General features: G+C 42.9%; 1 pseudogene; it reads right to left on the bottom strand.

Moving 5' to 3' along the window:
- Positions 1–15,594, bottom strand: part of LOC115134255 (myosin-IIIb-like) — a 104,709-nt pseudogene that overhangs the window by 52,980 nt on the left and 36,135 nt on the right.

Below are 15,594 nucleotides of genomic sequence, written 5' to 3'. Positions count from 1 at the left end.
CGGTATGCAAATTGGAGTGGGTCCAGGGTGTCTGGGATGATGGTGTTGATGTGAGCCATAAGCAGCCTTTCAAAGGATTTCATGTCTACAGATGTGAGTGCTACGGGGAAATAGTCATTTAGACAGGTTACCTTGGTTTTCTTGGGCACAGGGACTATGGTGGTCTGCTTCAAACATGTAAGTATTACAGACTGAGTCAGGCAACATTTGCCAGCTGGTCAGCACATACTCTCAGTAAGTGCCCTTGTAATCAGTTTGAATGTTAACCTGTTTAAAGGTTTTACTCCCATCGGCTATGGAGAACATGATCACACAGTCGTCTGGAACAGTTAGTGCTCTCATGCATAGTTCATTGTTGCCTCTAAGTGAGCATAGAAGGCATTTAGCCCAGGTTGGCCGGGTTTCCCTTTGTAATCTGTGGTAGTTTGGAAGCACTGCCACATCCGACGAGCGTCAGGGCCGGTGTAGTAGGATTCGATCTTAGTCCTGTATTGACGCTTTGATGGTTCTTTGGAGGGCGTAGCAGGATTTTTTATAAGCATCCGGAGTCGTGTCCCACTCACTGAAAGTGGTAGCTCTAGTCTTTAGCTCAGTGCAGATGTTGCCTGTAATCCATGGCTTCTGGTTGAGATATGTATGTACACTCACAGTGGGGATGACATCATCAATCCACTTATTGATGAAGCAGGTGACTGATATGGTAAACTACTCAATGCTATCTGATGAATCCTGGAACATATTCCAGTCTGTGCTAGCGAAACAGTCCTGTAGCTTAGCATCCGCATCATCGGACCACTTCCATATTGGTACTTCCTGTTTGAGTTTTTGCTTGTAAGCGGGAATCAGGAGGATAGAGTTAAGGTCAGATTTGCCAAATGGAGGGCGAGAGAGAGTTTTGTATGCTTCTCCGTGTGTTGAGTAAAGGCCATCTAGAGTTTTTGCACCTCTAGTTGCACAGGTGAAATGCTGGTGGAAATGAGGTAAAATTGATTTTCTTCCATTAAAATCACCGGCCACTAGGAGCACCGTCTCTGAGTGAGCATTTTCTTGTTTGCTTATGGCCCTATACACCATGTTGAGTGCAGTCTTTGTGTCAGCATCTGCTTGTGGTGGTAAATAGACAGCTACAAAAATATAAATGAAAACTATTAGTAAATAGTATGGTCTACAGCTTATCATGAGGTATTCTAACTCAGGTGAGCGGAGCCTCAAGAAAAATCGTGCACCAGCTGTTATTAACAAAGAGACACACCACCCGCCTTGAGCTTACCTGGCGCTGCTGTTCTATCCTGCCGATATATAGAAAAAACAACTAGATTTATATTTTCCATGTCCTTGTTCAGCCACGACTCAGAGAAATATAGGATATTACAGTTCTTCAGATCATGTTGACAAGATACTCTAGAACGGAGCTCGTCCAGTTTATTCTCCAGTGATTGCACATTCACCAATAGAACAGAGGGTAGAGGCGGTTTATCCACTTCAATAACGTCGCCTCTTCCTTTTTCGAGTGTCAGGGTTTTGGCCTGGCCCGGAATGAGCCGTATGTCCTTCGCCACCAACTCATTGAAATATAAATCCTTATCCAAATCGAGGTTAGTAATCACTGTTCTGATGTCCAGAAGCTCTGTTCGGTCATAGGAAACGATGGCGGAAACATTGTGTAATTTTTTTTTAACATTAGCTCAAGAAAACACAAAATAGCACAATTGGTCAGGAACCCGTAAAATGGCTGATATTTCCTTCAGCGCCATTCTGCACACATACAGTAAGTATACTGTAAATCTATATTTTATCTGTTATTTTACCAGGTAAGTTGACTGAGAACACATTCTCATTTAGAGCAACAACCTGGGGAATAGTTACAAGGGAGAGGAGGGGGGTGAAAAAGCCAATCGTAAACTGGGGATTATAAAGTGACCGTGATGGTTTGAGGGCCGGATTGGGAATTTAGCCAGGACACTGGGGTTAACACCCCTACTCTTACGATAAGTGCCATGGGATCTTTAATGACCACAGAGAGTCAGGACACCCGTTTAACATCCCATCCGAAAGACGGTACCCTACACAGGGCAGTGTCCCCAATCACTGCCTCCTACTGTCCCTCCAACACCACTTCCAGCAGCATCTGGTCTCCCATCCTGGGACTGACCAGGACCAACTCTGCTTAGCTTCAGAAGCAAGCCAGCAGTAAGGAGCCATGCACCATAAAAAATAGAATTAGACCCCTATGCTCTGCAGTCTGCTCTGGCAGAGTGAGGGCTGTCATACGGTGCCATGCCTGTGTGCAGATGTGCTCTGCTGACAACGATCATAAGGATACATACAACTCCTCTGACCGCAGGCCTCCCAGGCCTCACCGGACCATACACAGCTCAACCAATTCAGACACTCTGATCTGAGGGATCTGGGAAAGGCCGTGGCTTGGAGGAATTTGTCGATGCAAATACATCCAATTTCCTCTGACAAAACACCACCACATGGCCAAGCCTCAAGGACCCTGCCTGATGAGATTCTGCTAGACTCAAGTGGTCCCACTATTCAGGTCAGGAAATCTTTTCACTTTCTGGGGCTTTGATGGTTCACTCTACGTGTAATCACATCTTACTTATCAATATTCGACATTTCAATTTATTTGAACATTTCTAGACCAGTCCATTCCCAATTAGTAATATTTACTGACAGCACTGAAATGTTCCAGGCAGTCAAGTGTTCACAGTCTTCAATCATCTTCAATCATCATCTTCAATCACTTTGAATCTGAGACGTCATTTAGAAGAACAAACAGTAAGTGTTAGATGCTTTGGTTATTTTAATTTGATATTCACATTTGATAAGACAGAAGTTTATTCAATGACTCTTTATTTGTTCCGGATCCACCAATGTCCTTTCATCTCAAATGTCAACAAGGCTGACACCTAGTGGTCACAACTAGAGCCATCCGGTTGGTATTCACAGGTCTGGCAGCATAAAACTAAACCAACCCGGGTTAAATAAATTTTCATCTGATAGCAGTAATTTCATAGATAACACTGAATCTGTAATATGAACTAAAATGCAAATGACATTCCTCCAGATTTTACCCTGAAGAATGGAATTACAATTTTCCTCTGCTATTTGTCACTTAAAAGGGGACTCAAGCTTTTCCCACTTGATAAGCAGAAGTGGATTGTCTCAAAGCTCTTATCTTACGTGATTATCTAAACTTTCATGAAGTGTCATAAGAAGACAGGACCTCTATATCAGAGGAATGTTGAATATTGAGTGAGGGCACCCTGTGGACATTCTCAAAACCAGTGAGAACGAGAGACGAGATACAGGGTAAGATTCCATGACTGAAACACTAATAACAACAATGACTAGATTACAACTACACAGTAATAACACTTTTACTGCAGTCAATCATGATAATCTCAACTTGATGCTTAATACCTACTGTGCACTTGACCCAATTACATTGCTGCAAATACACTATACACTATATAAGTATGTGGACACCTCTGCAAATGAGTGGATTCATGGTTTTCAGCCACATCGGTTGCTGACAGGTGTATAAAATTAAGCACACAGCCATGCAATCTCCATAGACAAACATTGGCAGTAGAATGGCCTTATTGAAGAGCTCAGTAACTTTTAACCTGGCACTGCCATACGATGCCACCTTTCCAACAAGTCAGTTCGTCAAATTTCTGCCCTGCTAGAGCTATCCCGGCCAACTGTAAGTGCTGTTATTGTGAAGTGGAAACATCTAGGAGCAACAACTACCCCAGCCGCAAAGTGGTAGGCCACACAAGCTCACCAAATGGGACTGTTGAGTGCTGATGCGCATCGCGTGTAAAAATCATCTGTCCTCAGTTGCAAAACTCACTACTGAGTTCCAAACTGCCTCTGGAAGCAACGCCAGCACAAAAACTGTTAGTCGGGAGCGTCATGAAACGGGTTTCTATTGCCAAGCAGCCACACACAAGCCTAAGATCACCATGGGCAATGCCAAGTGTCGACTGGAGTGGTGTAAAGCTCTCTGGAGCAGTGGAAACGTGTTCTCTGAAATGATGAATCACGCTTCACCATCTGGCAGTCTGATTGACGAATCTGGGTTTGGTGGATGCCAGGAGAATACTACCTTCCTGAATGCATAGTGCCAGCTGTAAAGTTTGATGGAGGAGGAATAATGGTCTGGGGCTGTTTTTCATGGTTCGAACGAGGCCCCTTAGTTCCAGTGAAGGGAAATCTTAAAGCTACAGCATACAATGACATTCTAGACGATTCTGTGCTTCCAACTTTGTGGCAATAGTTTGGGGAAGGCCCTTTCCTGTTTGAGCATGACAATGCACAAAGCGAGGTCCATACTGAAAAGTGGCACAGTGGTCTAAGGCACTGGTTCTCAATCCTGGTCCTGGGGACCCAAAGGGGAGCACATTATTGTTTCTGCCCTCGCACTACACAGCTGATTCAAATGATCAACTCATCAAAAGGCTTTGATGATTTGAATCAGGTGTGTAGTGCTAGGGCAAAAACAAAGGTGTTTTCTACGACACATTGTGTCAAGAAGCAGTGTGGCTAGGCTGGGTTGTGTTTCGGAGGACGCACGGCTCTCGACCTTCGCCTCTCCCGAGTCCGTACGGGAGTTGCAGGGATGAGACAAGACTAACTACCATTTGGATACCATGAAATTGGGGAGAAAAAGGGGTAAAAAAAATATTATTATAATAATTTAAAAAATACAACTTAAAAAAAAAAGTGTGGAAGAACTTGACTGGCCTCCACAGAGCCCTGACCTCAACTCCATAAAACACCTTTGAGATTAATTGGAACGCAGACTGCGAGCCGGGCCTAATCGCCCAACATCAGTGCCCGACCTCACTAATGCCGTTGTGTCTGAATGGAATCAAGTTCCGCAGCAATGTTCCAATATCTGGTGGAAAGCCTTCCCAGAAGAGTGGAGGCTGTTATAGCAGCAAAGGGGGGCCAGCTTCATATTAATGCCCAGGATTTTGGAATTAAATGTTCGACGAGTGTCCACATACTTTTGGTTATGTAGTGTATATCCCTTTGTGTGTTTATGCTGAAGATAAGAAAGCCGTTGGACAAGCTGAACCAAATTAGAGAGGCTTTTAGGCCTAATTGACACCATGTCTGGAGCAATGAATGGTGAACCACATCTCTGCTGTTACTCAATACTTCGGAGTACCAAAGTGCAGTGAATTCTCCACCCATTCACATTATACTGAATTTACTTTTTCATGCTAGTGTATTTTTCGTCAATCAAGTAAAGAGGATGGCGTGGGCTCACCTCATGCACTACATTCTAATATAGCCTATAGACATTGCACATGGATTTCTAATGGAAGCTAAACCAAAAGTACCCATCGTAAATTGGAGCTGCTCTTAATTCGACTATAACTGAAAGCAGTCATTTACAGGTGGCTCAAAAGGAAGCGAAGCACATAATATGGCTTAACTGCAGGAAAGTATGAAGTGCTGTATCTGGTAATTGAACACATCCATTAGCATGCCGGCTCAGCCAAGTGACCACGGGGCCCCAGCCACGGCTAATGATGAGGATATTACCACCTTTATTTAACTGCACAGAAAAGACCGGGAAGAAGAGTTGCTTATATGATCTCTAAATACCGTTTCTTCATCTCCTGGGTATTTGGAAACCTTATCACAAAAATATCCCGTTGCTGCACAATCTGTAGATAGCAGCAAGCAGCAGGAAACCAAACGGGGCAGCTTAGTGAAAATAAAAAACAGAGCCCTCCATGGAGAGCTGAGCCTCTCAGGAGATAATGGAGACTGGAGATTTATCCACACACAGTATCGCATCGCAGAGAGAGAGGCTTTGAGTGGAGGAGGACCAGGATGCCGCTGTGTCTCGAGAGGCGTCTTAAAAAAAAAGAAATCTCCTTACCTGAAAGTTTGAGACATGAACAATACTAGAAACAAAACACACAATCATACACCGAGTGTCCCAAACATATGGAACACCTTCCTACTATTGAGTTGAACCACCTTTTGCCCACAGAACAGGCTCAATTCGTTGGGGCATGGACTCTGCAAGGTGTCGAAAGCATTCCACAGTGATGCTGGCCCATGTTGACTCCAATGCTTCCCATAATTGTGTCAAGTTGGCTGGATATTCTTTGGGTGGTGGACCATTCTTGATACACACAGGAAATTGTTGTGCATGAAAAACCCACCAGTGTTGCAGTTCTTGACACTCAAACCACATGTGCCTGACACCTACTCCCATACCCTGTTCAAAGTACGTAAATATTTAGTCTTAACCATTCACTCTCTGAATGGCACACATACACAATCCATGTCTCAATTGTCTCAAGGCTTAACAATCCTTCTTTAACCTGTCTCCTCCCATTCATCTACACTGATTGAAGTGGATTTAACAGGTGACATCAATAAGGGATCATAGCTTTCACCTGGATTCACCTGGTCAGTCTATGTCATGGAAAAAGTAGGTGTTCCTAATGTTTTGTACACTCATCGGGACCCCAATACATTTCTACCACAGTGTAAACAGAATTAAGATTATTTAGTTGTTTAAACAAAAAGTGAGGTTTCCAACTTCCTGTAAGGAATTTGGGGCAGTAACATAACACTACAAATGAGTGATAATGAATGATAATGAATTCTAAAACATTTTTATTGAAAGTCTTGCGACCTACCTGTTTTTGTTAATTGGACTTGAAAACAGCTGCTGCAGAAGTTTGTTGTCTGATGTTCTCAGAACCACAAAAATGTCTGCAGGAAGAGCGTCTCGGTTCTTTTCCAGAAACTCGTACACGTTGTACAAGACGTACATGACAGCAAAGGGATAATCAAACCTGATAAAAAAAACTACCTATCCAACTGTATTAGTGTGCAAACACCAATGATACATTGGATACTAATCCATACATACTGCACTGGGCCTCAATTCCCAGAGCCTTCGTAGCGTTAAGATCATCGTTAGAGTGATGGGCAGCAGATAGCCTAGCAGTTAGAGTGTTTATCAGTGTTTTGTTACTTGTCATGTTTGGTGTTTTTTATGGACCCCAGGAAGAGTAGCTGCTGCTTCTGTAAAAGCTAATGGGGATGCAAATAAATGTGCTTGTTTGAGAAACACTCTTAAAAAGTTGGCTCGTAAATAACGATGTACTGGTACGATCGTCGTAATGCTTAAGTTTATTCGCAACAAGGCCCTGATCTATACCGTGCCAGCCTAATGGTGAATCCCAAAGCAGAGCTCAATATGTTTTGGTCTCCAGAAGTAGTTGTAGTACAGATTGTCCTCAAACGTATCTGAAGAGAAAACATATTTGAAGATAACATTGAAAAAAAAGGACTAATCTTGATTAAACATTGTTGTTTTCAGAGCAGGGTTGTTTTAGTACACATGACCTTGACCTTGTTTGCTGGTGAGGCCTCGTCTTACCCACTAGGGTCTGGTTGGTGGCCTGGGGGAACCGGCTCTCCTCGTCCATCAGAGAGAGCAGGCCCATGGGCTTCTGGAGGAACATGTTCAGGATGGGATGGTTGTCCTCATACTGGCATCCAGCCCCTCGCTCTGGTACTCCATCTAATTAAAACACAGAGAATATAGAACAGTCCACAGTTTTTTTTCACTAAATAACCCAATTAAACAATCTAGGCTAAATAGGATTTTTACATGTTTAAAAAAAGTTCTTAAATCAACAGCACCAGTCCAGTTCTCCTTCTTCGGCTGAAATGTCTAACAAAGTCAGTTGCTGAAATTATACAGAACTGTTCTGAAATAACAAATAAAGCCACTTACTAATTCATAATTTAGTTCCATTAGCAAATAACCCAGAGGCGTATCACATTATTGCATCTGCTTAATTTAGATCAAAAAGTTATTTTAAATATATATTTGACCAATAAAGTGGAAGCAACAGATCTAAACCGTCCCCATGTTTAAATCATTAACTCAGAATAATCCGCTTCTGTGTACCACTGGATGGAAGACATTTTCACATGATAAAAACCACTTTCCCGCTAAACCACTAACCCTAAATCGAAGTCAACTAAAACATATTCTATGTAACACGACAAATCATGCAGGAAAGTCACCTAGTTATGATCCGGAAATGAAGTATGCCTAGTTAAGCCTTGGTATACAAACGCTTCCAAAAGGACACATCCAGCACATATACTGTAGAGTACCGTTAAGAACACACACTCATTTTTACACTTACATTTACATTTAAGTCATTTAGCAATTCTTATCTATACGTTATACATTAATAAAGTGATCATGAATACCAGCTTTCTCTCTAATTCCCTTGAAAGGAATTGCTAGAGAGCAAACATTGAGACTAAAGGACAATGCAGCAAAAAGTGCTCGACTCATTTCTATACAGCGTCGTCAGCGAAAGCAATAAACTCCCACACTCCAGGGTAAACAGCTTCAGTAAATCAATTAAGAGAATAATAACTAGTAGTTGAGGGAGAAGAAAAAGTATCATTTTAACGTCATATAAAGCTATGAAGAAGACAACACTGAATTACAGTGTTTCATTTAAGAGACACTTCTCCTGTGATTGACGAACAAGCTGGCATACTGCATCTAGATATTTAAAGGAAAGGTTCACCCATTTGGAATGTTATATTGTTTTTGTGCATCCCTGAGGGATGTTCTATCGATTCCCTGTGTCATTTCATGTTTATCTGAGTTGTTGGCGTTGAAGCAGGCAGAAATACGTCAGGTATGATGTAGCACCGTGCTAAAGTCGCTCTCACTACACTGGAAGGTAAAAGGAATACGACTTTTCTTCTGTATGTAATCTCGCTACTTTTACAGCCTCGCTACTGTATATAGCCTGTCTTTTTACTGTTTTATTTCTTTACCTACCTATTGTTCACCCAATACCTTTTTTTTGCACTATTGGTTAGAGCCTGTGAGTAAGAATTTCACTGTAAGGTCTACACCTGTTGTATTTAGCGCACGTGACAAATCAACTTTGATTCGATTTGAAAAAATGTGCTGGTTGAAGTCAAACTGAATCTGCTCATTTGCAATGTTGATGCAAAGTTGTTCAAAGGAGTTCTTCTTGAAGTTCTCGAATCCAAAGATGACCAGGATTCCCACATTCATGCCACTCTCTGCAGCACTTCAAAGGGGAAAAACAGGACAGACGAACAAAATCATTCTTGTGTGGAACTGTCTGAGCAAATCCCAAGCAACCACATTGACTTATGAAACTTTAATGATGAACCAAGTTCAACCCAAATAGAGAATATTTTGATCTGAATGGCCAGTTCTACTTTATGGGGAAACCACAATTATGAACATTCAGAGCTCTCTGACTACAATCAATGAATCATAACATTTTATGATTAACAAGTATTGTACAAAGAGTCTGTATTTAACCGTGATCTAGATAAGTCTTTAGGTCTACACTAAACACAGACCTTACAACAGAGTGATTTCACTCCGGTATTGCTAAGATGGAGAGACACCATTTCCCATAATCCCTTCAATTACCAAGACATTAGAGGTCACCTTTTGTCTTGGTTAACAGGTTATTAATGGCAATAACAGAGTGTGCAGATGATTGAAGTGGAAACAGACCCTGTGGGCCTTCCGCAGCTCAGAGACAGCAGATGACTCCCTGACAGTCCACGCTCACATTTATGAGGGAATTATTTTGGATCAATGAACAACCCTTTACAGTCTCTCTGAAGATATTTTAATCATCTGAATATTATTTTCTCCGCACGCAACTAAAATGTATTCAACTTCTTTTGCGCCCTTTTTTGTCTCCTGCTGTCCATTAATATTCTACTCTCCGTGTTCGGTTCTCCACCCAGATAGAAGGGTCACTAGAGCTTAATAATATACAGCAACACACACACACATCTGAAGCAGAGTGCAACAACCAAAGACAAGAGGGACCAGAGAGAGAGAACCAGTGCCTTACACTTACTAGTTATTCATATCAGGCTGCAGTAGGGCATTGATGCGGTTGACTATCCAGCTGAAGAGGTGTCCGTACAGAGCCTTGGACATGGCGTCCCGGCTTTGTCTACAGTACTGGTGTGGATGATGGTGTCTCCCCGGGTTACCACACTGCGGGACGCCAGGGCCTCCATGAGCACCTCAGGGCCGATGCAGAGCAAGGCCGAAGCTGAGGGACAGAGCAGGCACCTGTCACATACAGCAGCAAGGAAGAAACCATTTAGCAATACTGTGTATGCACCAATAGGTTGGAATGTTACCATCTATTATTAAATCAAACAAAGCAAGAAAAAAATTGCTTTTGCTAATAATACTGAAGTACTGTTATCTTACCATTTTCTAAAGCCTCAGCATTAGACACTTCACTTTTATCTGTCTGGTGTTGGGAAGTAATTGCAGTGAATTCTTAATCTCCAGGTACTGGAGAGAGACTGGAATTGTCATTAATGGCCGTACACGTGTTCCCAAATGCCTCCACCAGGGGATTCACCTGGAGGATCTTCTCCCGCAGCGTCCCGATGGTTTGCCTAGGATCACATAAATCCTATTCTCGCTATACACCAAGTCACTTGGCTCTGTCATAACCTCACATGGTCTCTCCTATCATTGCTATGCAGACGACACACAATTAATCTTCTCCTTTCCCCCTTCTGACGACCAGGTGGCGAATCGCATCTCTGCATGTCTGGCAGACATATCAGTGTGGATGACGGATCATCACCTCAAGCTGAACCTCGGCAAGACGGAGCTGCTCTTCCTCCCGGGGAAGGACTGCCCGTTCCATGATCTCGCCATCACGGTTGACAACTCCATTGTGTCCTCGTCCCAGAGCGCTAAGAACCTTGGCGTGATCCTGGACAACACCCTGTCGTTCTCAAATAACATCAAGGCGGTGGCCCGTTCCTGTAGGTTCATGCTCTACAACATCCGCAGAGTACGACCCTGCCTCACACAGGAAGCGGCGCAGGTCCTAATCCAGGCACTTGTCATCTCCCGTCTGGATTACTGCAACTCGCTGTTGGCTGGGCTCCCTGCCTGTGCCATTAAACCCCTACAACTCATCCAGAACGCCGCAGCCCGTCTGGTGTTCAACCTTCCCAAGTTCTCTCACGTCACCCCGCTCCTCCGCTCTCTCCACTGGCTTCCAGTTGAAGCTCGCATCCGCTACAAGACCATGGTGCTTGCCTACGGAGCTGTGAGGGGAACGGCACCTCAGTACCTCCAGGCTCTGATCAGGCCCTACACCCAAACAAGGGCACTGCGTTCATCCACCTCTGGCCTGCTCGCCTCCCTACCACTGAGGAAGTACAGTTCCCGCTCAGCCCAGTCAAAACTGTTCGCTGCTCTGGCCCCCCAATGGTGGAACAAACTCCCTCACGACGCCAGGACAGCGGAGTCAATCACCACCTTCCGGAGACACCTGAAACCCCACCTCTTTAAGGAATACCTAGGATAGGATAAAGTAATCCCCCCCCTCCCCCCCCCTTAAAAGACCTAGATGCACTATTGTAAAGTGGCTGTTCCACTGGATGTCATAAGGTGAAAGCACCAATTTGTAAGTCGCTCTGGATAAGAGCGTCTGCTAAATGACTTAAATGTAAATGTAATAAAAGCAATTGTTTTTACACAACTCCCTGCAGAGGCAATACAAACGAAATATGTAGGACTAAATATATCAGTGTCTTAATCTGTCCATTGAATAATGAACTCCATCGAGGTGGAAAACTTAGTTCAATATTTGTGAACATGATGTAGTAGAATATGTGAAAAACTGATTCATGGGGTTTTAGCACAAAAACAGTACATTTCCCAGGCAGGTGAGATGTTGGACAATCAGATGGGCACTCTCTGTCTTCTCAGCTCCACTCTCTCCACTGAAACACAGGGACACATCAACAACATCTTTGTCACCGGGATGTCTCAAACAAACGCATCACTAGATCTCTAAACAAGATCATTTCACAAAGAAATGCCAATGATAACATTATCCATATAAAACTGCATATCACTAAATATTACTTCCACACACAAGGTGCCTGGTCTTTGCAGAAGGTCATCATGCCGTGGTATGCTGCATCAGCAGCAGCAAAGATGTGTGGAGGATTGTCGGCTCGCTTCACCCCATGGCACAGCTTAGAGAACTGTGAGCAAACACACCATATTAGAATATCAATACCGTTCTGTCTTTACAGAGGTATTCACAGGAATTATGACACACAATGACACTGCTGTCATAAACTAACCTGTTCCGAGTAGATGCTTAGAGTTTGAAAGGGATTGAGAGCGATAAGGATGTCTCCAACGTACGTGTATATCTGAAGCTCGTAATATCTCTTCGAGAGGTGTTTGATGAGGGTCTCCTGCAGAGAAGAAGGAGAACACACATTGTGTGCTGTGTAAAATACCTACACTTACCGTCCAGAAGTTTGGGGTCACTTAGAAATGTCCTCGTTTTTGAAAGAAAAGCTAATTTTTTGACAAATAACATCAAATTGATCCGAAATACAGTGTAGACATTGCTAATCTTGTAAATGACTACTATAGCTGGAAACGGCAGATTTTTTAATGAAATATAGGCGTACAGAGGCCCATTATCAGCAACCATCATTCCTGTGTTCCAACGGCATGTTGTGTTCGATAATCCAAGTTTATAATTTTAAAAGACTAATTGATCATTAGAAAACCCTTTTGCAATTATGTTAGCATAGCTGAAAACTGTTGTTCTGATTAAAGAAGTGATACAACTGGCCTTCTTTAGACTAGTTGAGTATCTGGAGAATCAGCATTTGTGGGTTCGATTACAGGCTCAAAATGGCCAGAAACAAATAACTTTTTAAAATGTATTTTTTATTTCACCTTTATTTAACCAGGTAGGCCAGTTGAGAACAAGTTCTCATTTACAACTGCGACCTGGCCAAGATAAAGCAAAGCAGTACGACAAAAACAACAACACAGAGTTCTCACACGGGATAAACAAACGTACAGTCAATAACACAATAGAAAAATCTACATACAGTGTGTGCAAATGTAGTGAGATTAGGGAGGTGAGGCAAGAAATAGACCATAGTGGCGAAATAATTACAATTGAGCATTGACACTGGAGTGATAGATGTGCAGATGATGATGTGTGAGTAGAGATACTGGGGTGCAAACGAGCAAAAATAAATAACAATATGGGGATGTTGGGGGGGGCTATTTACAGATGGGCTGTGTACAGGTGCAGTGATCGGTAAGCTGCTCTGACAGCTGATACTTAAAGTTAGTGAGGGAGATATAAGTCTCCAGCTTAAGTGATTTTTGCAATTCATTCCAGTCACTGGCAGCAGAGAACTGGAAGGAAAGGTGGCCAAAGGAGGAGTTGGCTTTGGGGATGACCAGTGAAATATACCTGCTGGAGCACGTGCTACGGGTCGGTATTGCTATGGTGACCAGTGAGCTGAGATATGTCGGGGCTTTACGTAGCAAAGACTTATAGATGACCTAGAGCCAGTGGGTTTGGCGACGAATATGTAGCAAGGGCCAGCCAACGAGTGCACACAGGTCGCAGTGGTGAGTAGTATATGGGGCTTTGGTGACAAAACAGATGGCACTGTGATAGACTGCATCCAGTTTGCTGAGTAGAGTGTTGGAGGTTACTTTGTAAATGACATCGCCGAAGTCAAGGATCGGTAGGATAGTCAGTTTTACGAGGGTATGTTTAGCAGCATGAGCGAAGGAGGCTTTGTTGCGAAATAGGAAGCCGATTCTAGATTTAATTTTGGATTGGAGATGCTTAATGTGAGTCTGGAAGGAGAGTTTACAGTCTAACCAGACACCTAGGTATTTGTAGTTGTCCATATATTCTAAGTCAGAACCGTCCAGAGTAGTGATGCTAGTCGGGCGGGCGGGTGCGAGCAGCGATCGGTTGAAGATCATGCATTTAGTTTGACTATTTAAGAGCAGTTGGAGGCCACAGAAGGAGTGTTGTATATCATTGAATCGTCTGCCGGTTTGTTAACACAATGTCCAAAGAAGGGCCAGAAGTATACAGATTGGTGTTGTCTCCGTAGAGGTGGATCAGAGAATCACCAGCAGCAAGAGAAACATCATTGATAAATACAGAGAAAAGAGTCGGCCTGAGAATTTCTTCTGAAACTCATCAGTCTATTTGTGTTCTGAGAAATGAAGGCTATTCCATGCGAGAAATTGGCAAGAAACTGGAGATCTCGTACAGCGCTGTGTACTACTCCCTTCACAGAACAGAGCAAACTGTCTCTAACCAGAATAGAAAGAGGAGCAGAAGGCCCTGGTGCACAACTGAGCAAGAGGACAAGTACATTAGAGTGTCTAGTTTGAGAAACAGATGCCTCACAAGTCCTCAACTGGCAGCTTCATTAAATAGTACCCGCAAAACACCAGTCTCAACGTCAATAGTGAAGAGGCGACTCCGGGATGCTGGCCTTCTAGGCAGAGTTGCAAAGAAAAAGCCATATCTCAGACTGGCCAATAAAAATAAAAGATTAAGATGGGCAAAAGAACACAGACACTGGACAGAGGAAGATTGGGAAAAAAAGTGTTTTGGACAGAAGAATCTAAGTTTGAGGTGTTCGGATCACAAAGAAGAATATTTGTGAGAAGCAGAAAAAATGAAAAGATGCCGGAGGAGTGCTTGACGCCATCTGTCAATCATGGGGGAGGCAATGTGATGGTCTGGGGGTGCTTTGGTGATGGTAAAGTGAGACATTTGTACAGGGTAAAAGGAATCTTGAAGAAGGAAGGCTATCACTCCATTTTGCAACACCATGCCAAACCATGTGGACGGTGCTTAATTGGAGCCAATTTCCTCCTACAACAGGATAATGACCCAAAGCACAGCTCCAAACTATGTAAGAACTATTTAGGGAAGAAGCAGTCAGCTGGTATTCTGTCTATAATGGAGTGACCAGCACAGTCACCGGATCTCAAGCCTATTGAGCTGTTGTGGGAGCAGCTTGACCGTATGGTACGTAAGAAGTGCCCATCAAGCCAATCCAATTTGTGGGAGGTGCTTCAGGAAGCATAGGGTGAAATCTCTTCAGATTACCTCAACAAATTGACAACTAGAATGCCAAAAGGTCTGCAAGGCTGTAATTGCTGCAAGGATTCTTTGAAAAAAACAAAGTTTGAAGGACACAATTATTATTTAAATTTAAAATCATTATTTATAACCTTGTCAACATCTTGACTATATTTCCTATTCATTTTGCAACTCATTTCATGTATGTTTTCATGGAAAACAAGGACATTTCTAAGTGACCCCAAACTTTTGAACGGTAGTGTACATATACCGTCCTCTAGTCCAACAACAATGAAGTCAACATACAGTATTCAATCTTACCTCATCTAAAACCTCCAGGTTCACCAGATCATCATCAGGACTGCTCTCTATTATGACTGTTTTAGGAGTATTGATTATTTTATGTCTGTTGGCGAAAAGGACAAAATATTGGTGAAGAAAGCATTATAGTGACTAAAGAGTACAGCTAAATGACTAATAATCTGTCTGGATATAAAACCCATTCATTTAGATGGGTAGTTGGTGGCCCATAAGGGTGTTCCCCAGGGAGAACTCCACCATTATTACAGGCTGTGATTGC

The sequence above is a fragment of the Oncorhynchus nerka genome, linkage group LG1 (assembly GCF_034236695.1).
Source record: "Oncorhynchus nerka isolate Pitt River linkage group LG1, Oner_Uvic_2.0, whole genome shotgun sequence".
Classification (NCBI taxonomy): Eukaryota; Metazoa; Chordata; class Actinopteri; order Salmoniformes; family Salmonidae; genus Oncorhynchus; species Oncorhynchus nerka.
Note: the sequence above shows the minus strand (reverse complement) of the source record. Positions and strands in the feature narration are given on the sequence as shown.